The sequence below is a fragment of the Apodemus sylvaticus genome, chromosome X (genome assembly GCF_947179515.1).
Source record: "Apodemus sylvaticus chromosome X, mApoSyl1.1, whole genome shotgun sequence".
Classification (NCBI taxonomy): domain Eukaryota; kingdom Metazoa; phylum Chordata; class Mammalia; order Rodentia; family Muridae; genus Apodemus; species Apodemus sylvaticus.
The window spans coordinates 21644056-21671472 of record NC_067495.1 but is presented as its reverse complement, the minus strand read 5'-3'; the positions used below and the strand labels follow the sequence as shown (position 1 = coordinate 21671472).

Sequence of the window (27417 nt, the reverse complement as noted above, 5' to 3'; positions counted from 1 at the left end):
GTGTGTGTGTGTGTGTGTGTGTGTGTGTGTGTGTGTGTGTTATATGAATCTTTCACTTCTTCAAGTGCTCTACCACTGATTCCTTCTCTGCGTTTGTTTGTCTTGAGACAGAGTCTCATGTAGCCCAGATTGGCCTTGAACCCATTATGTCACAAAGAATGACTAGAACTCCTAATCCTCTTATTTCTGCCTCTTAGGCACTAGGATATGCACATCCTATAATTCCCTGCTTCTATTTATTTTTACATAATCAAGAACATTATTTCCATACCAAAATCTTTGCTGTAACGTTGTGTATACTCAGTTCATCCTTTTTTCCCAGTTACCTGTTGCAAAGTCATCTTGAACACCGAATGAAGAAATACCAAACAAATGCCCCCAAAGGAATCCTGAAAGCCTTTTCTCACAACTTCTTTTTCATCTTATCAACATACCATCTTTTAAAAGACATCTTATTTGATATACATTACTCACTCTGTACACTTGAACACAGTCAGATGTACCACTACTGAGACCTGATTGAATTTTCTCTATCAGACATATTTTCTCCACAAAACACATCACAAACAGTGCTCTAGAACATGGAACATGACTAGTCCTACAGTGCAGTATTTCAAGGAAACATTAAACCACAAAATTACCAACAAAAATAGCATGGATTTGGGGGGTTTGCTTTGAATGTGGAAAGTAATAAAACAGAAAAAGGCCACTTGTTCTCAATATGATTATGGAAACACGAAAGTAGGTTATTGTTTCTGACCACAGCTGGCAGGTGTGCTTCTGGTGACTTGAACTTTTCACCATTCTACACAATTGCCAAGACAGTAAATAACCTTTAATTCATCACTACTGACTTGGTGCTGTAGTTTGGTTCTTAAATGTCCTTTAAAAGTCCTTGTACTACCCACTCCTGGGCATATACCCAGAGGACTCCCCACCATGTAATAAGGATACATGCTCTACTATGTTCATAGCAGCCCTATTTATAATTGCCAGATGCTGGAAAGAACACAGGTATCCCTCAACAGAAGAGTGGATGCAAAAAATGTGGTATATCTACACAATGGAGTACTATTCAGCCATTAGAAACAATGAATTCATGAAATTCTTAGGCAAATGGATGGAGCTAGAGAACATCATACTAAGTGAGGTAATCCAGACTCAAAAGGTGAATCATGGTATGCACTCACTAATAAGTGGATATTAACCCAGAAACCTGGAATACCCAAAACATAATCCACACATCAAATGAGGTACAAGAAGAACGGAGGAGTGGCTCCTTGAGTGGCCCCTGGTTCTGGAAAGACTCAGTGAAGCAGTATTCTGCAAAACCAGAACGGGGAAGTGGGAAGGGGTGGGTGGGAGAAAAAGGGGAGGGGAGCGGGCTTATGGGACTTTCAGGGAGTGGGGGGGGGAGGGGGCAGAAAAGGGGAAATCATTTGAAATGTAAATAAAAAATATATCGAATAAAAAAAGTCCTTGTACTGCAAACTTTATTCTCAAGGTGGCGCCATTGGAGGGATTGAAGTCTTGAAGTAAGGGAACTGAGAAGAGGGATGGGAAGTGGGGTCCTAAGGTGATAAGGGGTGTGCCCCCAAAGAGGTGTTTGGGAACCCCAGATCCTTCCCCTCACTCCCCTTTCATGTACTGGCCATGAAGAGTTTATTACACCACAAAATTGTGCCAGGATACTGTCAGCAGAATCCCAAAGTGAGGTGGCTAATTGATTCAAAATCTTGAAAAACAACAACTCAATGAGCCTTTCTTCTTTGTAGGTTAACTACATCAGATATTTTGTTAATGCGGGCTAAACTAAAGTGGACACATGATGGTAAATTACAGTGAATAGGCAAATTTGCAAATGCAGTTCACAAATAAGTATGAGTTAGTTTCTTTCCATGTTTTACAAAAGGACAGAGTCAGACTGGCAAATAATAGTAACCAAAAATCATTGTTTCTCTGCATAGACAAAAGAAGTAAACAGCCTTGGTGATTGTCATCAGAGGCAAACAAATGAGCAGACTTTTATTCACTTCACACATAACAAGACAATCAGTAGGTGGCAGCAGCCCTCTTCAACAGGAGGACCAACCTAGATATCAACAATGCTGTAAGATAGACCACTATCAGCCAAGTGTACAGTCCCCTGGACAAGGAGTTCTGGGACCAAATACCCATTTTAAGTCTTTCTTAAAACACAGTCAAAACAGGTCCTGCTGCTAGGATAGTAAAAGACTTGAGTGTCTTAGATAACAATTCCATTCCAACTGTTCAGGCTCCCCTGGCCTGAAATCCTGTCAATCATAAACCTCCCATGTTCTGCCACCCTCGGAGCCTCATTTGCAGATCACATAGGAACCAACTTGAGGCACAGAAAATTTTTGTAGCAGGACTTGTAGAAAGATAAGAGCCTGGAATAAAAATTACTTTGGCAAAAAGTATGGAAATTTGAATTATAGGATAAAGGCCACAGTCTTGGACTCAATGGTTAAAATATTGAAGGTGTTTATAAAAATATTTGGTGCAGTTCTCTCTCACTGCTTTATATATTAATGTATCTAGAAGACTCAACAATGGCCTGATGAAATGCACTTTAATCAACTAGAAAAGTCACTATGAACAAAATGAGGTAATCACCTTACAAGCAATAAAATGGTCACAGTGATTGATTTATTGACCATCTGTGCAGCTCAGCTGCTTTAAAGCTTTCTAAAAGTTTGAGTTCTGAGCTGTGCCAAGTTGAAAACTACACCCACTGATGAGTACCCAGGGAAGAGTCATATTGCATATGTAAGTAGCAACCAATAATGCAAGGGAAGGAACCAAATTAGAAACCAAGGGGTAGCATTCTAATTTTTACAAAATCAAGATTGTCATAATCTCTTATTATATCTCTGACGAGGAAAACTAAGATGACTGTAATCACATAATACAGATGTCTCATCAGAAAAGCAAACCAAAACAAACAAAGACCTCAGTTGTTGAAAACAATTACAGAGATTTGACCTACTATGAAAAAAAGTCAGAGTTGGACAGCATGGCTGGTGCTTATAATCCCATTATTTGGACCATGAGTCAGAATGACTGCCCTGAGTTCAAGATCAGACTGAGCTACAGACTGAGCCATAACTCAAAGTGTGTGGGGGTGACTGTCTGAAATTTGACCAAGTATCTACAGCAGCAGCTTCTCCAAGCTACAATGCTTGAATAAAAAAAAATCCATCAGCAATTTCTTATTTGAAGGAGAGGTGGGGATGTGTAGGGGTGTGTACAGGCACATGTCAGGGTGTTTTTTCTTTGCCTTCCACCTTGAGACAGTATTATTTACAACTTTGTATACCAGGTTAGCTGACACACCAGCTTCCAAGGATTCCCCTGTCTCAGTCTTATCTCATCACTGGATTTCTGGAATTGTACATAAATGTGTCACCACATAGTTTTACATAGGTTCTAAGGATCTGAATTCAAGTCATATGATCACATGGCAAGAGTTTTATCCTCTGAGCCATCTCCATAGCCCATCCATCTGTAGATATTACTGGAGCTTTACAGGTATGTCCACTAGACCCAGAATTAGTAGAGGCAAGTAAACAAGATCTAATCAACTGAGTGCAGAGTACAGACCCCTAAAAGTGTTTCTGGTGTCTCTCCTAAGATTGTAGTTAAAAGACAAAAAAGGAGAGTCAGGAAGAGTGTAAACAAAGACAACATGGGTGAGAGAAATGAAAGGAACTCTATTTGGGATCCAGTGGGATAGTATAAATGGAGGAATAACTTGAGGCCAGGAAGATATCAGAGCAGCAAGAAGTATGTGGCGTGGATCAACTACCTGAGATATGAACTGATCATCTCTGTCAGCTCAGTTTGGCAAATGTCGAAGGAACCCTGAACACATGGTCATTTGAACCTGAGAAGGGCTTATTGTGTCTTTTCCTTATTTGTATTCATTCTCCCCAACAGGAACATTTTTGCCTGAAGATGATAGCTTTGCTTTTGACCTTGAGGACATTGTTTCAAAGACAGCCTCCTACAGTCTGAATACAAGGTTCCTTGCTGATCTGACGCACGGAGATCAAGTCTCTGCAAACTACACCTTACAGAAAAATTCAGGTCATCTAGTTTTGTAAATAAACCTTTATCCCCATAGAGTCATGCCCACTTGGAGTCTGGAAAATGAAGACAGTGAAGTTAGCTCTGCAGATTGGAAAAGCAATTCCAGTTGTGAAGGGGTTTGAAGCATCGGTGTATGACAATGCCCACCAGAGATAGGATGGAGTAGAATTTTCCCTAGCTCATCCTGGTTGTATTCTGCCTGAGAAGATAACATCTCTGCTATACAACCATTATTTACCTACAAAGGGACTTTGGAAAACATGCAGGACACCTAGGTCTTTTATCTAATCCTTACAGCAAGAAACTATCTGTAAGACAGTCTCAGCATGAAGCTCCCAAGAGGCCAGGATCAAAGTCTTCAACAGCAGCCGATAACAGACCCCTTCCCATAAATGCAATTCACCAGAGCCCAACAAAGACAAGCATGTGTTAACAGTGATAGCATCAATGATACCATTTAGGACTTTGATGTTGAAAGCTATTCTGAATGGATCGGCTCACCCTTAGAACAGGGATCTGTATCATTTAAAGGAAACCTAGGCAGTGCATAGTTGGGTGTTGGTAAAGATGTAATGGATTTGAGAGATGAAAGAAAGCAGGAAATCGCTTGGATAAAGATCAACAAGGATAATCAAGGCCCCTACTAAGTATAAAAAAACATACCACCCTGAACTAAATGGTGGCTCTCAGCATATTTACTCCCAAATGCCATCCCTTTGAATATGCTGCTCCTCTCCTTTGAATAGCTTATCCTCTGCCTGGAAAGTTCTGGTTTAGGCTGTAGAGGGTTTTTTTTTTCCTGCATCCTCTCATCTATAGAGATTGCACTAGTTTCCCCAGAGAGAGCTGGGGCACCCTGCTTAGCCATTTCAAAGACTTCCTTATCAGAATTCCTAAGAATACCAAAGCAATTGCTAACTTCGAATTTTACTGCGATCTTCTGTAGTATGAAAGACTCATTTTCACCTCTCTGTGGCTGGGCCTGGAGTGCAGTCGGTATTCAATAACCCTCTCTGAATTAATTCAACAATTGGGGCAACAAAACCCCAATGGACTTTTTGCAATCACCTTAAATAGCAAAGAAGACTTAATGTTATCCTAAATGAAAATGAGAGAGAAAAAGAGAGGGGAGAGGAGAAAAGGAAGTGTGAGTGGAAGATACAGAGACAAAGGATCCACAAGCAAAAGAGCAAGTTGGCCACTAGTTCCTGGGTGGTCCAGGGCCATCTAGAACAATATCCTTAGGGACATACTCAACATGATTTTGAAGGCATGAATTGTTCCACCAGTAGCACTCCAAAGAAACCTTTGACTGTGCCTGCCAACATGGGCAGTCCCAGTTGTACAAAAATTAGACAAAAATTAACCTCCAAAACTCTAGTCCAGTCCTTATTTGACTTAAAACAGCATCATCTGCAAGTGCAACAAAGGTTCCTCAGCCGTTTTCAGTTGAGCACTCTCCTTTTGGCTGATTGATTCACTGTCCCTGGAAAAACTAAATTTGGCGGCAGGAGAAATGAAGTTTGACCCCCAGCATGTGCTCTCCCGTAAGGTTCTCCCCAGGCTTTCAACTCTGTGACAGTTTTGTTCACATCCCTTTGGTAGAGAAATAAGACTTCCCCTTATGTACATGTGAGAATAAAGTAAGGCATTATTAATAAATCACTCACAGCCAGCATGGTGATACTCCATTTTTTAAACTCTAAAGCCCTGTATGATGTACTTCTTTTGACAAGTACTTGTGGGAGATGAAATAAGCCACTGACCTCTTCGCTCTGAAGGATAGAGTTTGGAAAGATCCAAACAATATACCAAGTCTTCAAGTCCCTGGCTGATTTTCCTTCCACCCTGCTGTGTGATTATGAAAAAAAAGCGGGGGGGGGGGGGGAACTCCTGATTTCCATGGACATTAGTTTTCTCATCCATTAAAAATGTGTGGTGTGAGATTCTTTACAGATCTAGAATTCAGTGACTCTGTGGTTTTAAAACTGTGGTCAGTGGCTTGAACACATGTTATTGGTCAGAAGGGGCTTAAAAGTCATTCTTTCTTTGAGTGCTGCATCAGTCTTTAGGACACTCTAGTCTATATTCATTTTTCCAGGAGAAAGCAGAATTTGTCTGGACTTAAGGGTCCAGACTTCCCAGGGTTCATTCACCACTGGAAGCATCAGGCAAGCTCAAAGTCAAAGAAGCCGTGATGCTAGAAGTGGTAATAGTGCCGGACAGGTAAGCAGCCCCCGGGCTTTGCGCAATTCTTTTGAACACACTCATTTCCAGAAGCCAAGAAGTGAAGGTTGGACAGGACTCAATAAATCAGACTCCTAATGTTTCTGAGCCTGTCTGTGACCTTGAGGCTCTGAGGCCACCAGAAGACCAATGTGAACAAGAAAACATGTCACTAACTAAATGCAAGAATACGAGGGGTGGTAACTTGGACTACTGTGTGGTCTAACGTAAATCGCAGGGAGGTGAATATAGGGGAAGGGAAGCTGGGAGCAGCTAGAGCCCCAACGGGATTGGGTGAGGGAGTATGAGGAACCTTTGACCTCTCTAGTCCAGGAAATTAGCTCAAGGAGCACAGCTTCTGGTTGAGTGGGTCGTGTTTTGCAGCCCTAAACAGTTAGGTTTAATATAATATCATCTCTTCTTCTTTTCCTTCTGATACTACTAGAAGGGACTAGGAAGAAAGCTCAGTGAAGTGGCTGCCATGCAAGCATAAGAACCTGAGTCTTTCTCAAAACCCATGAAAAAACAAGATGGGTGACACACCTGTGAGCTCAGTGTTGGGGAGGCAGGAACTAGTTGTAGCACTGTTACCATAACCTAAACAGTAATGTGAGCTCTATAAGTTACTTGCAGTTCATTTTAAAACATGATGACTTGCATAGAAACAAGTACTTCATTTTATCACTGTTAGCACTGGGATTTGACTAAACATAAACAGTTCTCACTAGAGATTGCTCAGGAGGCTACAGTCGGCAGGGCCTGGAGTCATTTGAAGGCTTGTTCACTCCCACCTCTGTCTGTCTTGGAAGTCCTCAACAAAGGAGGATGAGAACTGTTGAGACTCCACATGGCACCACTTTGTGGCCTCTCCAAGGTGAGTGTGTCCTGAGAGAGACCAGGCAGAGGCTGTGTCATTTCACCTCACCTAGCCTCAGAAGTCGGTCAGTGGCCCTCTTGTCATATACTGTGGCTGTTGCAAAAGCACACCAAGGTCAAATGGAAAGAAAACAAATCATAGTCGTGCTGAGGGGCGGAATGCTGGGTCTCTAGAAAAACACCTAGAATCTGGAAATAGTGTTGTGGCCATTTTTGAAAAATGGAACTGATCATTCAAGTTAGAAAAATCTTCACAAATGCAGAAAAATAATCTAGGAGAAACTAAGGAGTATTTGTGATCATCTTAAGTTGTAAATTACTATTATATGTTGCTATATTGTTCATAAGTATGTTTTCATAAGTATATTTTTAAACACATGGAGGGCTAGACATATGGTTCAGTGGTAAAGCACTTGCTAACATGCTTGGGGTCTTAAGTTCAAGCATCAAAGCACTACTTCATTCTTGAGACAGGATCTCATACAGACCAAGCTAGCCTCCAACTAAAATAGCTGAAGATGCCATTGGACATTTGATGCCCCTGCCTCCAGCTCACCAGCACTGGGATAGCATGTGTGCACTACCACTACTAGTTTACATGGTGCTAAGGATAGAACTCAGGTTTTGATGCATGCTAAACAAACATTCTACCAACTGAGATCCTGTCCCCAGCCCAAGCTAAATGTTTAATACACACTTCCCTCTGTACTTTGAGATTTCTTCCTAAAAGGTAGCACTCTTAGGACCCTAGAACAGTGCTGCCTGAGTTCCAACTCAACTGGGACATTCCCCAGTGGTATGATTGTAGGCTAGTTGCTGAGCCATACCTAGCCTCAGTCTCCCCATCTATGAAACAAAGATTGTAGCAGCACTTGCCTCAAGGTATTGTTATTACTGCATGAAGTCTGTGGCTGACAAATAGCACCACTGAATCCTAGACTTCATTTCAGATTGAGAAAACTCGGGTAATTCAATTACCGAGTGCTTTTCAAGGATCAGTAAGGTCACTAAAATAGGAATCCATGCCAGACATTTCAAATCTCTTTTTCCTAAAAATACCATTAAAGTATTTGCATTTATTAGAGACTGGTTTCCCTCCAATCTGAATTTCCTCCATTCAAAGTGGACAAACCACTGAGAGATTTATGCGAATTCTCGAGCTAGCTATGTGACCTCCAGTGACCTGCCCAAACATATGACGCAGAGATTGAAAGTTAATACCTACTCCTTTCACCCTCTCATGGACAAGCAAACATTTATTCATTAATCAGAACAATTCCTCTGTGCTACAGCTAATGTTTAGGCCTTTGAGACTTTCCAGAAATTTCAGAGCTATCTTCACTGCCATTTGGATTTAGTTAATAGGACAGAGAAGTAAATCCTAAAATACATATTCTTTGACGGCAGCAAAAAATCAAATGGAGATAACCTGTGTGATTGTCTCAAATCCTCTAAAGTAACCATCATTGTCTTTACCACCTAGAAGTGAGGACTGAGCAGTATAACACAAAAGAGGCTGATAACCATTTATAGAAAAAGATACCTACAATGGGCGATGGTGATGCATGTCTTTAATCCAGGACTCAGGAGGCAGAGGCACATAGATGAATCTCAGAGTTCAAGGTCAGCCTGGTTTGCAGAGGGAGTTCCAGGACAGCCAGGGCTACACAGAGAAACCCTGTCTGGAAAAACCGAAACCAACCAACCAAACAAACAAAAAGATACCTACAATTGGGTATAACAGCATATGGCTGTGATTTTAGCATTGAGAGGCTAAGGCAGGAGGACTTCGGCAAATTCAAGGCTGTCGTGGTCAACATAGCAAATTCTAGAATAAATAACACTATTTAGAGCAAGGCTGTCTCAAAAGAGAAAAGAGGTAGAGTGGGAGGAGAAAAGAAATAAAATTAAAAGAATATATACATGTAAGTAATGGGGCATTGCAGCAACCTGCAAGAAGCTAACAGTCCTTGCTCAGGAACGACAATGAAGAGCAGTAGCTAATTTTAAGAGTCTCACTGCCTTCCCTTCAGACTAAAGAAAATCAGAGGTCAAGGAAGTGGGAACCAATCATAGGAAAAGTCTAAGGAAGCTAGTTATTTTGCTAAGACATTTTAATTTGCCTTGTTTTTCTGAGAACTAGAATTTAAGTGGTCCCTTTTAACTAAATTCTAGAAGCTGCTTTGCACTACACTATCAGCCAACGGATGAATCTGGATAACCTAGTGGAAGAGCCAGTCCCTTCAGCTATTTGTATTGATGAGGTAGGTGGCTGTCCCTTTAAGACTTCTGTACTCTGACCTACATAAACACACAAGAGGCTATGGAACAGTAATAGATTTTAAACGTAGTTTATACATAATTGAAATATTATAAAGTTCAAATTTATACTTGAGTACATTCCCAGACTTGCACAATCTCCCCCACTCCCTCCACCTTTGTTTTTCTTTTTCTTTTCTTTCCCGTGCTGGTAGATTGATCTGGGATCTCATGCATACTAAGCATGTGCTCTGCCACTAAACTACACCCCCAAGCCTTGAAATTTCTTCCTGTGGAAGTAACTTATCTATTTACAAAAATAGAAAAATCAGGGTTGTAAAGATGGTTTAGTCAGTAAAGCGCTTTCTGTGCACAAAGAACCTGAATTTAATCCCCAGCACCCGCCCAAAGAAAAGAAAAAGCAGAACACAACAGTATACTTGCAACCCTTGCAACCACAGCACTGGGCAGGGGGGCAGAGGATCTCTGGGGCTCACTGTCTAGCCTCTCTAGCTGAATTTGTGAGCTCAAGGTTCAGTGAGAAACCCTGTCTCAAAAACCTATGTACATAGCAACTGAGGAAGATACCCAACATTAACCTCTGGTAGCCAAATGTGTAAACACAAATAAATACACAAAATACAAAATTAGGAGAGTACAACTTAAAAAGCAGCTTACCTGCCCTCTCACAAAGTTAGTCAGTACTGAAGACAAGAAACAGCATGTCCCTAGCCCCTAGAAGCCTCCTATTGTACCCCAGTCCTTAACTTCTGCTCAAGCTAAGTCTATACCATATGCTACTGCTGCTTATCTCCAAGCCTCTTATTAATTTCCAATTTCTTGTACTCTAAATTGTGTTATAATGTCTATCTATATTATTAACCATAATTACTATGCTTTCAACCTCCCTGCCTTATAACCAGGAGGGCCAATGTTTTTTGGTCCAGAGTCAGAGTGTAAATGTTTGAATCTTTGTGAGCCATGTGGTTGATGTTAGGTTTATTTGACTCTTGTTATCATTCAAAAGTAGGGAAAGACCAGACATATGTTCACCGCTATGGCTCTGGTTCAATAAAATTGTATTTGTGGTTACTGAAATTCAAATTTCATATAATCTTCATGTGTTATAAAATATTTGGGAGCCCAACAATATAAAACTGTAGAAATCATTTCAGTTCAAAAATAGTAAAATACAGAAACAGGTAAAATAAAAGCAGGTGGCAAGCTGAGTTTACCCCATGAGACGATATACTTTGCCATCTCCTACTCTGCTATTTAATTGTAGAACTAAGTTCCAATGCACTGCTCCATCCTACCATGGGCAGGTATTTGTTGTGATCCACTAGAACTAATTCAAATTTAAGCAGCTTCAGTCATGCATCATAGGGTCATTTAAAGGAATGAGGTTCCAGAAATACCAATAAAGAGCATCAATAACACTGCAACTTTGTCACTTTGAGATGATAAAAGGCAGTTCTTAATGCATGCACACACACACCCTAAGGTTTCTATGAGATTCTCCAACCAGAAGGATTTTTCCCAACTAATTAATTCTTCCAGGTTCCAGTTTCCCTGGCTCATGAATAAAATATCAGGGCTGTATTTCTCTAATAAAATATTCAAGGTCAGAATTAAAGGTAACCTCTAGTGAATACCATAGGACTCAATAGGAATTCTAGAAGTATACAGCTGGAAGAGAGGAACTGAGACAGGCCTAGGTCAGGTGACATCTAAAAATAAGCATCCCTCCTCCACAGGAAAAAAAACTTTCATTTTTTACAGATGTTCTAGCCAATCTCGATGACTAATCCACAAGCAGCCTTTTAAAATGTCTTAGAACCTACATGGGTTACATAAGGTGTTCAACTCAGGAACTGGTACAGCCTCTGGGCTCACACAGGGTGTCATCACATATGGCCACCAGAGGGAGCCTCTCCAGGTTTGCTGATTGGGCACCTACTTGTCTGGCTACTAAAGCTCCTTTGTGAAAAAGATTTCCATCTTCTTTAACTTATAACTCAGCCCAGCCTCATTGCAGCTTCTTTGCTGAGCTGTTAAGTCACCAGAAGTCCCAAGCTGAAGAGCCCATGGAACTGAGCCCTAAGGAATTGTGTGATTGCTTCTCCAACTCGTGGCAGTTCCTCTGTCCCCTTCTGTAGCTTCTCTTTGAATCTGCTTTGACTCAAGCAATAGACAACTGTTGAACACAGAATGGTGAGCCTAACACTCCAGATACATCAGAATACATACGATGTGATTCTTTTTATGGTATATTCAGAAACAGGTAGTAGTAGGCTATAATTCACCAGAACAAACAATTCACTAGTAATTCTGCAGAGAAAAGCAAATATACAACAAAATTAAAAGTCACTAGACTGGTTTAGGAGATGATGGTCAATACTTAGTCATGATAGTCTCAATATCAGGGTGACTGGGGGTGTTTGGGAACTGCTCTTTTTTTGTTTGTTTGTTTTGGTTTGGTTTTTTTTGGTTTTTTTTTTTTTTTTTTTTTTGGTGTTGTTTTTGTTTCACTGACTTCTTTTTCTTTCCTCTTTACCGGTTCCCCCCTTCCCATATGTCCCATAAGTCCTCTTCTCTCCACCCATTCTCCAATCACCTCTCTCCTTTTTCTCTGTCTTGCTACTCTCCTCCAATGCTGGATCAATCCTTTCCAGGATCAGGACCCTCTCCATACTTCTTCATGGGAGTCATTTGTTATGCTAATTGTGCCTTGGGTATTCAGAACTTCTGGACTAATTAATATCCACTTATCAGTGATTGCTTTGTTTTCTGTTATTCCATACCTCAGACTGCCTAAAACACACAGCAATCCTACTGCCTCAGCCTCTTGAGTACAAATGGTACAGACATGCACCACCATTAAGCACTTAATGTTCTTAATCTGCTTGACTGGATGGAGGCAAAAATTAATTTTCCACAGATGTTTTTAAAGCAGTAGCTGCTATTGCTCTAGCTTTCTGATCACAGTGCTTAGGTTTGAAAGATTAAAAATGGAAGCTTAAAAATATTGAAGAGGCCAGATGGTAGGTGGCTTACTCCCAGCACTTGGGGAACAGAGGCAGATGGACCTCTATGTAGCCATCTTAGTCTACAGAGTAAGTGGCTACACGGAGAAAACTTGTCTTGAAAAAAACAATATATATACATATACACATATACATATTCACACACATATATGGAGAGAGAGGGAGGGAGGGATGGAGGGAGAGAGAGAGAAGGGCTGAATATGATGGTATAAAATATATTCCTAGTACTCTGCAATACTAGGACCCAGGTGGGGGCTCTCATTTGCTTTCTTGTGCTGATATAAAAACATGACAAACGCCAATTATTTCATTTACATCAGCAGGGAAAGCCAACACAGAAAGCCAAATAGGACAAAAACCTGGAGGCAGGATCTTAAGCAGAAGCCATGGAGGAACACTGCTTACCTATGGCTTGCTCAGCCTGCTTTCTTATAACTGGAACAAGCTGCTCAAAGATGGCACTGCCTAATGTAGGCTGTGCCCTCCCACATCAATCACTAGTTAAGAAAATGCCCCCAAAGACTTGCCTACAGGCCAACCCATTGGAGGGTATTCCTTAATTGAAATTTCCTCTTCCCCTATGACTCTGGCTTGTGTCAAGTTGACAAAGAAACTAACCAGAACAGGGAGAAAGAGTAAAGAAAAAGATTTCAAGGTTATCCTCCACTCTATACCAGGTTTTAGCTTAGTCTAGGATATATGAGACTCAGTCTCAAAAAAAATTAAAAAAGAAAAGGGAAAAAGAGAAGCATAACAAAGGGACCAGGATTTTATTTTCTGCCCACACTGAGTTCTCTCTGTCTCTCTGTCTCTCTCTCTCTGTGTTGGGGTCTGTGGGCGGGTGCAGTGGCAGTGGCAGCTCCAGAAAGACCCACACCAGCACTTTGTATTTCTCTCTGTATCTCCTTCCCTCTCTCCCTCTCCCTTTCCCTCTCCCTCCCTCCCTCCCTTCCTCCCTCCTTCTCCCTGGGTCTTCGTGTCTCCATGTCCTCTGTTTCTTTGTCTCTAATACACACACACACACACACACACACACACAGAGAGAGAGAGAGAGAGAGAGAGAGAGAGAGAGAGAGAGAGGTAGAGGGAGGGAGGGAAAGAGAGAGAAAGAGAGAGAGAGAGAGCAGATACAGAGCTAGGTACATGAAGCTCTCCTCCATTCCTCCACCCTTAACCTTTACCAGGCATTCCTGCAACGTTCCAAAGAAAGTATAAACAAGCCTGCACCTTGACCTGTTTTGCAGGTGATCATAATGGCTGCAATACTGCTTTGTGACCACATGCACGTGAACATGTGGCTCTGTTGTCCATTTGATGTCACATAGACAGAACCACCATATCTGGCATCCAAAACAGTGTTGTCAGATATAGAGATGCTACGTGAAATCAGCTGGAGCTACTACAAGGTTTTGAGAGGTACAGTGGGGTATGTCAGATGCATGGCTGGGAGCCAGAATGAACAATGACTCTCAGAAGTGGTATAGAACTACTTCTACTCCTTTGCTCACTGCCCCCCACCCCCTATGACAAATGAATAATTCAAATAACAACCACCGCAATCTGGCAACTCCTTAAACCAATCATGAGGCAAACCCTTAAAGTTCTCATGCAAATGGTGGAGGAATGTGAGAATGCAACTGGGAATCTGGTTTTAAAATTTATTCGTTATCCAAAATCTTGTTCGAATGAAACAAGAAGCTCAACTAATCTCAAAACAAAAAGAACAACCCAGGCATGTCATATCAAATTGCCAACACTAATGAAAATCAGAGTCTTTATATTTTACTTAATTACTTATTTTATGTGTATGGGTGTCCAGTCTGAATGTATGTCTATTTATCACATATGTGTATGTGTGTGGAGTCCAGAAGCTGTCAGATTTTTTTTTTTTTGTTTTTTGGGTTTTTTTTTTTTTTTTTGATTTGGTTTTTTCGAGACAGGGTTTCTCTGTGTAGCCCTGGCTGTTCTGGAACTCACTCTGTAGACCAGGCTGGCCTTGAACTCAGAAATCCGCCTGCCTCTGCCTCCCAGAGTGCTGGGATTCCAGGCGCCACCACCGCCCCGCAAGCTGTCAGATTTTTGAGACTGGAGTCACAGGCAATTAGCTGTCATGTGAGGGCTGGGAATCTAACCCAGGCTCCTCGGGAAGAGCAGCCAGTACACCAAGCCATCGCTCCATCCCTACCCAGGGTCTCTTAAGATCAATTAGGGAGAAAAAAATTACACAGACAATAAACAGTCATGAGTACACAAAGCCTTTATAGTTAAGCAACAGAGGAATCTCTATCTCAGGGAGGTGGGAGGATTCATCTTAGAAGGTGGCTTCTCCAGTAATGGAAGCTTCTCTCCTCGCCCTGCTGCCTTGTGTGAATGAATATCCTGCGATTTCAAATTCATTTGTGCTAATGTCATCTTACCTTTAAAAGTTACTGTTGGGCTAGTGAGATTGATCAATGGATAAGACACTTACCACCAAGCCTGACCAAGCCTTGATTTTGATCCCCAGCAACCACATGGTAGAAGGAACAAACCAACTCTCCACCAAATGTCCTTTCATAACTCATGCCGTACATGTATATGCATACAACACACACACACAGATAAATAAATAAATAAATAAATAAATAAATAAATAAATAAATAAATATTTAGAATTACTGACAGGGCCTGGCATGTAGCTCACTCCAGAAAGTATTTGCCTAGTGTGGAAGAGATCCAGGATTTGATCCACACCAGGTCCATGCCTTTCATGCTACCATGTGAGAGGTAGAGGCAGGAAGATCAAGTTCAAGGTTATCCTCAGGAGAATGAGTTTGATACCAGTCTGGGATACATGGGACACTATTTGAAAATTAATAAATTAGTAAACTAATTAAAATATTTTTAATATTAGGTTTTTAAAAAGTTACTGTCAAATATACCCTACGGACAAAACTGCATCACTGAATGGTTGATTTTACATCTGATGGAACTAGAGACAAGATCATTAGAGCTGTGGAAGTTCCTGGAGACAAAGAGGAGGAAGATAGCTGTTTCTTTGGTGTCATGATGACTAAAATAGTCAGAAATAAACAATGACCAATTCTTGAGAACATCATACCCAGTTATTTGCTGGGTCTCATTTGAGACCAGGGCTTTCCTCAGAGAAAGGTGAATTTAACATAACTTGAAGCTGACAGAAGATGGATGTAAGGAAGGCCTGGGGCCAAAGATCACACAACAAGAGAAAGGATGACAGAGAGAACCCTGTAGGGTAGGCACTGCCCTCCTAGGGTTGAGCTGGGGTTTGGCTGACATGACAAGATCGTGGCCTAGCCAAAGCCAGTCTTTGGCTAGGAAGCCTGCACACATATCTCAGGGTGACCACTGAGACCTGTACTTATGCTAGCCTAGAAGTGCTCCTGGGACTCTATGGCCTGGTTGTGTTTACTTACTTCTCAAGACTTCATTCCTGATCTAGGTTAATTTGGTTTAAATGTGAAACTTACTATTCCTCCTACAGAGGAAGCCTAGGAGGTACTTGTCAGTATAAAGAGACTTTGTGGTCAGGATATAGGAGAGCCTACCACAGTTAGCTGTTTTTCCTCATAGCTTGGTCATAACCTTTTACCAACCCTGCTTCCCATAAAACACGCAGAAGAACTGAAACTTCAGCCACCATCTCAGCCACATCAGCTTTGCTCTCTTTGCTGTGGCCAGTCTGAGGATACAGGAGGAATACATCAAACCTGCACGTAACCTTGACAAAGTCACTGGTGACTAACTTTTATTCATCTATGAGTGAGAGTACCACAGGGAAGCAGAAAACAAATTGTTGAGAAGAACTTGCCAGGAAAAAGAAATGGTCAGCAGAAGGCCAGTGTGTGGAATGCCAGGACAGGGAGAAGCTCAAGACTTCCAGGACATAAGGTGCAACTTCCCTGCAACACTGTTTGGCACTATTATGGTTGAATTTTATACACCTCCAATTTCCTGTGTCAAAGACCCAGCCATCAGTATTTTAGAGTGTGACCATTATACAGACAAGTTATTTATAAAAGTAACTAGGTTGAAATAGGGTCAGGAGGATGGACCCCTAATCACATATGATCAATGTCCATATAAGACACAATTTGAGCACAGAAACGCACACAGCATAAAAGGACAAACTATGGAGAGACCTATAAGAGATTCTTTCCTCATAGCCCTCAGAAGGAAACAATCTCATCCACAACTTGATCTCAAACTATGAGGGAAGTTGCTGTTATCTGAATAGTATATAGTCCTACATTACAGCAGCCCAAGTAATGAATAGAGTATAGTCAGGTTTTGTGTGGATGTATCTGCCTTTGCCCACTTGCAAGATGAGAGAATATCCTGAGTGTCTATGGTAAACTGCTTCCACACAGTTTGGGAGAAACATGGCTCCCAGTGCCCACTCAATATAACCAGGGAGCATCCAGGTACTAAAATGATCATGGCCTGTTGGGAGTAGAAAAAGACCTTGGGGCCTGGGCTCTAGGCAATCCACTTCTTGTGGTATATGAGAGCTATGCTCTCCTCTGCCTCAGTTAATTTATCTGAACAAAGGCTTAGGGTAACAGTTCTTGACTCATAGAATGCTGGGGAACCCTACGAGTTTAATGTGTATTAAGTGTTTATGCTCATCATTATTGTTATTATTTTGAGGTCCTTCATTTTGCTGTTGTTGGAAGGTGTCTGTGGGGAAATTCTGAAATCCTGACTCTTAGCAACCGCAACACAGAGACCTCAGAGCCCCATCCCCCTCTTGGGTGAGGGTGGAGAACACTGAGTTGATTGTGTCACCAGAGGTCATGTGAGGTTGGCTTCATCTCCTTTCCAACACAGAGGCTAGGTTTCAAAATGGGACAAATAGCTGCGTGGGCCTAGGGCTGTAGGAAGCCTGCCATGCCACACACCAGGCTGCTCAGTGCTGGGTAAGGCAGACAAGGAGTAGCAGGGTACAGAGAGGAATGGTGGGTGGGAAAGAAGGGCAAGCATGTAAGAGGAAGTGACCATCCCAGACCTTTGTGTATTACAGGTTTGCAACATTTGAAACAGTCCCAGTTTAATTCTCCTATCCATCTATATACACCTTTGTTCTCAGCCTCCATTTGAGACTGTCTCCTCTTTGATCCTGTGGCTCTCAGACCCTCACTAAGTGGCTAATGGGGAGCTCTTCTCACTGTCACTAGCCTGTTGTTTGGAGGGCTAGCTGCAGAGATGACTACAGCACAGCCCCCTCACCATCCTAAAGTTTTCTATAGTTTTGCCACCCAGGAGACACCTGGTTGTGACTGGAAACATTTTTGAATGTCATATCAAGAGTGGTTGCTATGTAAATACAGGCAAGGGAAAATGTTAAACATCCTATACTACCCCCACCAGAAAGAAACTTGCAGCCCCAACAGGGTTTGAAGGTGCCTGACTGTAACAGCAGGATTTGGAGGATTGAGGCAGGAACACTGTAAATTTGAGACCAGCCTGGGCTACAGGTCTGAGACCCTGTCTCTAAAACAACAAAAACAAACCAACCACAGTCTAGAAACAACACATCAACATAGTATCAAGTTGAGAAACTTTGGCCTAGACACACAGAAGAGATGCAAGGAATAGTTGCTGGATTAAAATGTTATTAAAGAGGTTGGAGGGATGACTTGATGATTAAAAGCACTTGTGTAAATGTGAGGACCTGTGTTGCCATTGCCAAAACCACATAAAAGCATCATGAATATCTGTATTGCAAGTATCTATAGTCTCAGCATTCCTATAATAAGATTTGAGATGGAGACAAAAGGATCCACAGAAGCTTGAGGAGCAACTAGCCTGTTGTGTGTGCAGTAGAAAAACAACAAAGGCCTATTTCAAGCAGGATGGAAGGTGAGGCTACACCAAAGGTTGTGGTCTGACCTTTACACATATACCTACATCCACACTTTAATAGACTCTTGTGCAAGCGTCTCTCTCTCTCTCTCTCTCTCTCACACACACACACACACACACACACACAAATAAAAATAAACTACAATGTTGCTAAGGTTTTGAGTGAAAGAGTAAATTAATATTGGGGTTCATGTCTTAGGGAAATGCTTTTCCAGTACTTATATTGATGAGACTTTTTTTTTTAGAACATCAATGCATTTAGGGTTTTTTTAATGATTTGTTTCATTTTTAAAAAATAGTATATATGGGTATCTGTCCATGTAGTGGTATCTGTACATGAGTGCAGGTGCTTACAGAGGCCAGAGCAGGGCATTGGATCTCTCAGAGATAGAGTTACAGGGAGTTGTGAGCTGTCTGATGTGGGTGGGTGAGCTGAACTTGGGTCCTCTGGAAGAGCCTTAGTCATTCTTAATTATTAAACCATTCTCTGCAGCTACATGCACAGTTTTGTTGTTGTTATTGTTTTGAGGCAATGTCCAACTACATAGCTTATGCTGGCCCAGAACACATTATGTAGCCCAAGCTACCCTTAAACTGTCAATCCTCCTGCCCCAGCCTTCAAAATACACCACCACACCCAGCATCTAACTTGAGTGAGCATCTTCTTCAAGCTCACATCACTGAAGAACACTAACATGGGGTCTACCTTCACAGACTGAAGAAAAAATAAAGGACACCTTGGTTTTTTTTTCACACATAGCTCTATCAAAACTGCTTGATCTTGGAAAAGTCATTCAGCCTCTGGACATCTATTCCTCAGATGTAAATTACAGAAACTATTTTGATTTTGAAGTTTACTTCCAACATCTAAACACTATTTGTTTTATCCTAGAGGACTGTTTCCTCTTAGAGTTTTTCAATTTGTCATATAATACCATTATCATTGCTTGTAATAGATTGACTAATCCACATCTCTATCAATCACCATTGGCACCTGTACTCCCAATGAGATGGAATGGTTATGAATATTGGATCACAAATTAATTCTCTAGCAATGTAAGTAAATACATCCATAAACACATAGAAATAAAATACAAATGGATATTTCAAGTACTGCTCCATTTTTTTCTTTCTTTTCTCCTTTTCAGACAATATCTCACCCTGTAGCCCAGGCTACTCTGGAAGTCACTCCATGCTGGCCTCAAACTCTTCACAATCTTGGCTATCCAATTGTATATCTTATGATGCTATTTGTAAGAAAATGAAATGAGTTCCTGCTATTACAGAGATGAATTTCAAAGCCATGTAAAGAGAAAGGAGCTGGATATGAAATTGTATTTTATTATACCACCTAATGTAAAATTCAAGAATAAGCAAATCTGTGCTAATAGGAACCAGAATGGCAATGGCAGCTCTAGCAAGTGGGATAAGACAGTGTCCTTGGAAGGTCTAGTAATGTTCAATGTATAGATTTACCAAAAGTAATAGAAGTGATGTCACTGCATCTGACTTTTTGTATGTATTCATTTTTATATATTTATATGTTTTACATGTATGAATTTAAAACACCCGGTGCCTGTAGGTGTCAAAATGGTGTAAGATCCCCTGGAACTGGGAGTTTCAAATAATTTGAACTATCATGGGCATACTAGGAACCAAAACCAGGCCCTGTGCAAGAGCAACAAATACTTCTAAGACTGGGGCAAGAAGGAGCAGATGATAGCATATTATTTAGATGGGTGCGTCTGCACAAATATTTTTTGATACGGTGTATAACCAGATTATCTATGGTTATTTGCATTTGAAAGGAAGAGGGGCAAGAATGTAAGGGAACTAAATGGTTTTATGTGACATTGAAATTGTCAACATGTCCATAAATTACTATTTCAACAAAAATAAGCTATAATTTTTAATTAATATGTAATTAATGTCATGATCTATAAAAGATGCACACTCCAGCAAATGAGAAAGAAAATGTCTGTTGGGCTGCTCATGGAAACATAGTTAAGAAAAAACTGGTAATGGTACTTTCTGATGTGTAACACACTCACTGGCTGAGCAGAGAGGGGCAGTGCTACAAGACACTGAAAGTAATGTAGTTAGGACAAAAATTCTTCTGTCTTCTATTAAAACACATATTAAAGAGATCTCAAAAAAGCACTAAAAATTAAAAAAAGAGATTAAATTGTTTTTACCATGGCATTTTACCTCTAAGTACTTTACCAAGCATCTCCCAAATATAAGACCCCATTCATAAATATATGTATGGGCTATCTGTTGATGTAAAACAAATTACCCAAAACACAGCAGCAGGAAATAAACTTGTTTTATCTCACTGCATGTCCTAGTTTCCTATCCTGACTCAGTACCTTAACAAAAACAACTTTAATGGAGAAGGGGTTTATCTGGCTTACAAGTCCAGATTACAGTCTATCATTGCAGAGAAGTCAAAGAAGCAGAAACCTGAAGGAGCTAGTTATATCCACAGTCAGCAGCAGGGAGAAAATATATGCATGAATCTTCATTGCTCAGCTCATTTTTTCTGCGTTTATACAATTCAGAAAACAACCCCTGAAAATGGTTCTGCCCACAGTGGGTAGGTCTTCCCACATCAACTAAAGAAAATCTCCTCACATGCCTACTGATCAGACTGATCTGACAATTCTTCACTGAGACTCTTTCCAGGTGATACTGATTGTGTCATGTTAAAAATGTAAAACTATCACAGTATTTGGCACACAAATCCAGGTGTACCTGAGCCAAGTACCTAGGCACTAGGCCTCTCAGAAGATGGCCACCATCTCAAGACTCAGCTGGTGCTGAGAGATTTTCTGTTAAGTGCATCTATGCCACAGTTAATTCTGGTTCCCAACATAAGGCAGGACTGTTAACAACACAGCATCATCCTCTTGTGTTCGAATGACTCAAGAGAGGGAAAACATATCTACGACTAAAGCCCCAGTTCTTTATATCCTAATTTCAGAAGTGCCATGTCTTGCCCTAGCCAAATGAGTCACAGGGTGTGACCCAAATGCCGAGGGAGGGGATTATGCAAGATTGTGCCCAGTAAGAACAGAAGTCTCAGATTCATTTTACCAAATCACCACCTGATAACAATGCATATAACTCTTCAAGTGTTCCCCCAGATGTCTACTGCATGTTTGTTCAGACTGGAATCCAATCAAAGGCCATGTAGTGGCTATTCCTGGTTGTCAACTTGACTATATCTGAAATGAACTACAATCTAGAATTGGAAGGCTCACCTATGATCCTAATCTGAAGTCTCAGAGATATAAGTTTCTGACCTGGATCTTGACGTGGAGATCTTGAAGCATAGTGGCTATGAATTCCAGAAGATTAAGACAAGGAGATCTCCGAGTTCAAGATCATCTGGGATTAAAGGCCTTTAATCGGGCCACACCCTCTCCTGGAGACCTACAGCCTTTAATCTGGGCCACACCCTCTGCTGGAGACCTACAGCCTTTAATCTGGGCTACACTCTCTGCTGGAGATATATAAGGACATTGAAAGAAGGAAGATTTACTCACTCTTCCTTGCCTGCTGCTTGCCTCGTGGGACTAAGCAACTGCTAGATCCTTGGACTTCCATCCACAGCTGCTGCTGCCCATTTTTGGAGAGTTGGACTATAGACTGTAAGTCATCGACAAATTCCCTAACTATATAGAGAGACTACCCATACGTTCTGTGACTCTAGAGAACCCAAACTAATACAGGCCACACATTTTATTAGGCTCTTTGGTCTCTTAGGTATCATTTGATACAGAACACCCTCATGCACTCATTCTAATTTATATTTATGATTCTAAATTATGAAAGAGCAAGGCCAGATAACTCAGCGTGAGGGACAAGCCTTCTGAGGCAACAAGAGTTGGGACAGCCTACTCTGGATGCAAGAGGAGCTACCTGGACTTAGAGGAAAGACACCTAAACAGAAACTGGCCTGGAAGGTAGATATAGTCCACTGCTGCCATCCTAGATTTCAGCAACTGTCTGTTTCACTAAAGGCAAACTTTCTTGAAGATGAGAACAGGAGAGAAGGGACAGACAGACATGAGCTGATGACAAAAGAATGGGAGACGGTTCATCCCAAAACCCCAGGCCCAGGGGACAAGGAAATATTTTCAGGTTCTTCTAACCCTCAGAAAAGACGTTACCCTCCTCATAACAGCACTGTGACCCAAAGTTTCATGTCTCTTGGGATATTCCTACTTTACATTTCTTCTTCCATCAAATTGGCCCTTTTTAAACATGAGGAAATAGGAGCACCTAGTAATAGTTGGCCGCATAATACATATGTTGCATCTATTCTGAGATAAAAAGTAATGTGGCCAATTGTCCACCCTCATAAGTTTCAAAGCCACACCTTCAAGACACACAGTCCTATCCTAAAGCTTAAAGCCTGCATGCATGGCTGCCCTGAGATATCTGCCAGCTCAATGGTTTGGCAGGCAGTCCTATCGGCCTCCTCATAGCTGTGGGGACACCACTTCTATCCTTACTTTACCATATCCCGACTCAAAACAAAGTATCTCACTCTGTCCTTCAATATAGCCTGCCATTCTCATCCTTGCAGAAGAGAAGGATGGTGTTTTCACTAGATACTTTGCCCCAGATTGAAATGCACTGTGTACACAGGTTTGCTGGGCAGTTGTGTCTTAACAAATTTAAGCCCATGATTGGCTAATGCCTGTTTCTTTGTCTCCAAGACTCACTTATAGAGCCCAGCCCTATACTACAAGCACAATGCAACCTTCCTTCTCATCTTCCCCTAGAAATTGTGAAAGGAAACCTTCACTATAAGAAGGACTTCATATTGTAATTCATATACCCAAGATGATGATTTCAGAACAAGGGCTCCACGTTGAACAAATCATAAGAAAACAAATTCTGGAATATTAGAGCTGGAATAACATTTAAAGAGTATCTATAGGCTGAGACAATGACTCAGTGGTAAAGTGCTTATCTCACATACAATACGTATTCCTGGATTCCAACCCTACTACCAGAGCTGGGAAAAAAGAATAAAGCTATCATTTACATCAGTAACTACTAACCAGGGTTAATGGAATCCTTAAGCAGGTGGCAATGTGCCTGGTGCATTCTGATTGTCATAACTAACAGGAAGACCTTCATACTAACATCTGCATGTGGAGGCCACATACTAGGCATCAGAAGGCCCTCATGGCCATCCTAAAGTTAAGAAACTCTAAACTAATTGCCTTTGTCACATTCAAAACGAGAAAGCAAAGGTATGAAAAGATAATAGTGACTATTTCAAGGTTATATAGCTGTAAAGCAAGAAGTGTATCCACGTGTCTATTCCACCTGCCTCTGTCACCTGCTTTGCTCTGTCAAGAGTTGGGGAGAAGAAAATTCAAGGACCTGAGGTGCTTTGGTTTTGTTCTTACGGATGGAATTTAGGGTCTCTCAAATATGAAGCACATGACCCAATGCTGAACAACAATACTGCTAAATACTAATTTAATGCACGTGGCCAACCTAAAGCAAAGGAAGAAAATCACAATAAACAAATCACTGAATGAAGGACACAGCAACCTATCAGTATATCCCAAAGTGTGACAAAAATGTCATCTTCAATTATCAGTTTGAATAGCACTGTTTCACCAAAGTTGCTAGTAGATGGAAATCTTCAGAAGAGGGTAAGTTCCAAGGCTGATGCCTCAGCTCCTAGAGACATTAGGTTTTCAGGAAAGAATGTTACATTCTCCTCACTAGGATACCCACACAAGAACTGGTCACAGACCAGAAGAAAGTAAGATAAACAGGGTCGGTGGGAAAGAGGGCATTAACACACACACACACACACACAACACACACACAAACACATGCATACACTAGATGTCATGCTGGGACTGAAGTCACCTGACCCCTCCATCTGCCGCTGAGTCATCAAGCCCCTACCTTCAGTGAGCTAATTATGCAGCAAAGCAATTAAGAAGAATGCTGGAAATTCTAAAGGTCTGGCTTATCTCCAATCCCCAGCTCTCATTAAGGACCATTTTGTTCTTATAGCCACATTTTACAGTGGTCCTTTATCTTTGAAAACTAAATTTTATTGTATTTTATTGAATGCTGTTATTCTTAAATTTATTGAAAACACATTTGCTGGGGTGGGGGTAGGGGGAAGAGGGACACATTCAAGTGCTGGACCCTTGCATAATAATGCAAAACTGATTTAGATTGCAGCTAAGAAGTTGCCATTCCCCAGCAAGTTTTTGCTTCGGATGAAATTAGGTTCACTGCTGAGAAGCAACCTCTGTGAGAAGAATTAATAAAGATGCCTTTATTCAGTCAGCACAATGGCAGAAGGAAAATGGTTTATGGTTATCTTTTCAAAGCAGCTCCTTCTCTTGGTCTCTGGCTTTAGAATATATGTTGTAGTCAGTACAAAATTTTCTCCCCCCCTCCCCCCAGCAAGAGGCTATTATTTCTGTCTGGCCCTTACCCACTTTCTGCAGGTGAGCACACCAAAACCCAACTCATTAAGGGACCTGCACCAGACCACTCCCCGTCTCATGCTTGCAACAGCAAAAACAGCAGGAGACAGCAGCTGTGGGCAGTAGGCATTGCAGCAGCCAAAGGCCCCACTTTCGATTTTAGGGGATGCAGCCAGGGCAGCAGACCACTGACCGGGGCTCCACCTGCAGCGTCTGTGCTGCTGGGAGCTCCAGGAAGAGCATCCGGGCACCGCGCACCCCTTACCTGCACTGCCGCATCTTGCAGCGTGGCCGTCCACCTGGACAGCATCCTAGAGCATCCTTTCTTCAGCGCATCTGCTGCGAGTTGTGTGACGTCATCAGGAGGCGGGCTCCACGCTGCCACGTGATGTCTTTGGAGTCCTGCGGCTGGCAGCAAGACTGAAGGTCTGAGGGTGGGGTGGGAAGACCCTAGATGTAAATAAGAGGCAGGTAACAATCAGTCTGGCCTTTCAGGGCGTTTGTCTTGATACATACATGCCTATTGCTTGGCCTTATTGGGAAAGTTATGGAAAATAGCACACAGGAGCAATCGACATTATTACAGGCTCCAAGTGTGTAATAGGATTTCACAAAAGGTAGCAATAAGGAGATTATTGTAGGAGAAACACAATCTGGTGTCCTACTTTATCAGATGCAATAGAGAAATATATTTTATGAAAATCAAAATGACACCTGAAATAGACCATGCATGCACTAGACACTGCCCTAGAAGATTGGTGTTCCAAATAATACGACAAATATTACACTCAAGCAGTTCTTGATGGAATGTTCTAGTAATCATACCGATGACTACTCTAAGTTACTCTCAGTAACTGCATTATATTGGTTTTATTTGCTAAGAAAAAAACCAGTGTCACCACACATTAATACTATTTACTGTAATATCTGATTATTTAAAAATAAAGCACTATTTACAGAACATAAATGTATGTGTCTGTGTTTATTTTTCTTAACTCCCAGAGTAAGACATTTCATCTCTCAGGCATGAGTTTGTTGAAAACAACTCATTATTTCAGGTTGTTTAATTTTTCTGACGTTCTGAAGAAGTGAGTCACTTTACTATTATAACGGACACATTATAATGTACATTGTCAACGTTTTTCATTCACAATAAAACAGTCTTTTCTTAAAAGCTTTTGAAAATTCTGCGAACAGTTCATAAGTTGGAACTAGCACATTTAGAATTAAAGCAGTTCGTGTGTAAAATGTCTGTTTTCCAAAAGAATATAAAGGTTGTGGGGATGTAAAGGGGCAACGATAGAAGCTCTTTTCCTTCGTATCCCAATTGTTTAAACTTTAAATCACAATTATGACATTGCTTTTGATCATTCCCCTGAAAGATATGTTAAATAAATTGTTTTAAAACAGGCAAGGATTAAATTAGCCAGCCACTTATTCCAACAGCTTTTATTTCTTTCTATATTTAACCCTGTCCCCTTTACCACCATTGCCTCTGGATTAACCACATTTCTGCTTAAAGGTCAAACTCCAATTTAGATTAAATACAGCCCTTGCCTTTTTGAGCAATCTATTCTTTTCAAGATCATATTTTTTAAACTGACAGTGCTAGTGTGGATTTCTAGGTCACTCCTCTCAGGTTTGTTTCTCAGAGGGACAAATAACTTACCTTTATAGCTCTGAGATTCAGAGGTAACTTGCTACTGCAATTCCTGGCTCCTTTGGGTCGAGGGTCTGAAGCACACTGAAACTGACAAGTTCATTTTCCTGCCAGAGGCAAATGTCGATTTCAGCCCTAGGCTCACAGAGGGCCCAGGAGGCAGTCTGGCAGTATCACGTGTTCAGCTCAGCCACTCAGCCCAGCGCTGCCCTACCGGTCAGCTCTCTGGAAGATAGCCTTTGCAATGTGGCTGGCCTTCTATCCCCGGTGGAAAGGTGTCTGGAGAACCTTTTTTTTTTTCCTGCAATACAAGACACCCCACATCCAGTGGCTAGTGCTCCCTGGTCATAGTTTCCCGGGGTGAGGGGTGGGGTGGGGTGGGGGTGGGGGTGGAGGACTTAACTCACTCTGCTGCCAGCAGTATGTAACTGACCCTGCCGCCCACAGTCCTCCTGTGCTCAGCTTAGCCGAAATGACTTAAATACCAACACCTTCCTCGTCCGGGGACAGGGTTTTTTTGTTTTTGTTTTTGTTTTTTTTAAAGATTAGTTTCACCTTCTCCTTTTCAAGGTGATCGCTCAATTGAAAGCACACAGACACACACCAGGAATGGTGGCACACACCTTTAATCCCAGCACTCCAGCACACAGGAGGCAGAGAGGCATGTGGACCTCTGTGATTTCAAGGACAACCTGGTTTACAGAGTGAGTTCCTGGACAGACAGGGCTACACAGAAAAACCCTATCTTGAAAAACAGACAAACAAACAAACAAAAGGAAAGAAAGCACACACATGCTGCCTGTCTGTCTTTTACACACGCACACACACACACTGCAATAGACCTAAAATTGCTTAATTGAAAGCACACATAACA

At 41.4% G+C, this 27417-nt stretch overlaps 1 protein-coding gene across 1 annotated transcript in view; it reads right to left on the bottom strand.

Moving 5' to 3' along the window:
- Clcn4 (chloride voltage-gated channel 4) overlaps positions 1 to 26682 on the bottom strand; it is a 71197-nt gene extending 44515 nt beyond the window's left edge. Inside the window, exons 1-2 of the mRNA XM_052171565.1 lie at positions 26553 to 26682; positions 25149 to 25333 (exon numbers count right to left, since the gene is read on the bottom strand). The gene's annotated coding sequence lies outside the window, so the exon portion shown is untranslated. The remainder of the gene's footprint in view (positions 1 to 25148; positions 25334 to 26552) is intronic.
- Positions 26683 to 27417: the final 735 nt, after the last annotated feature.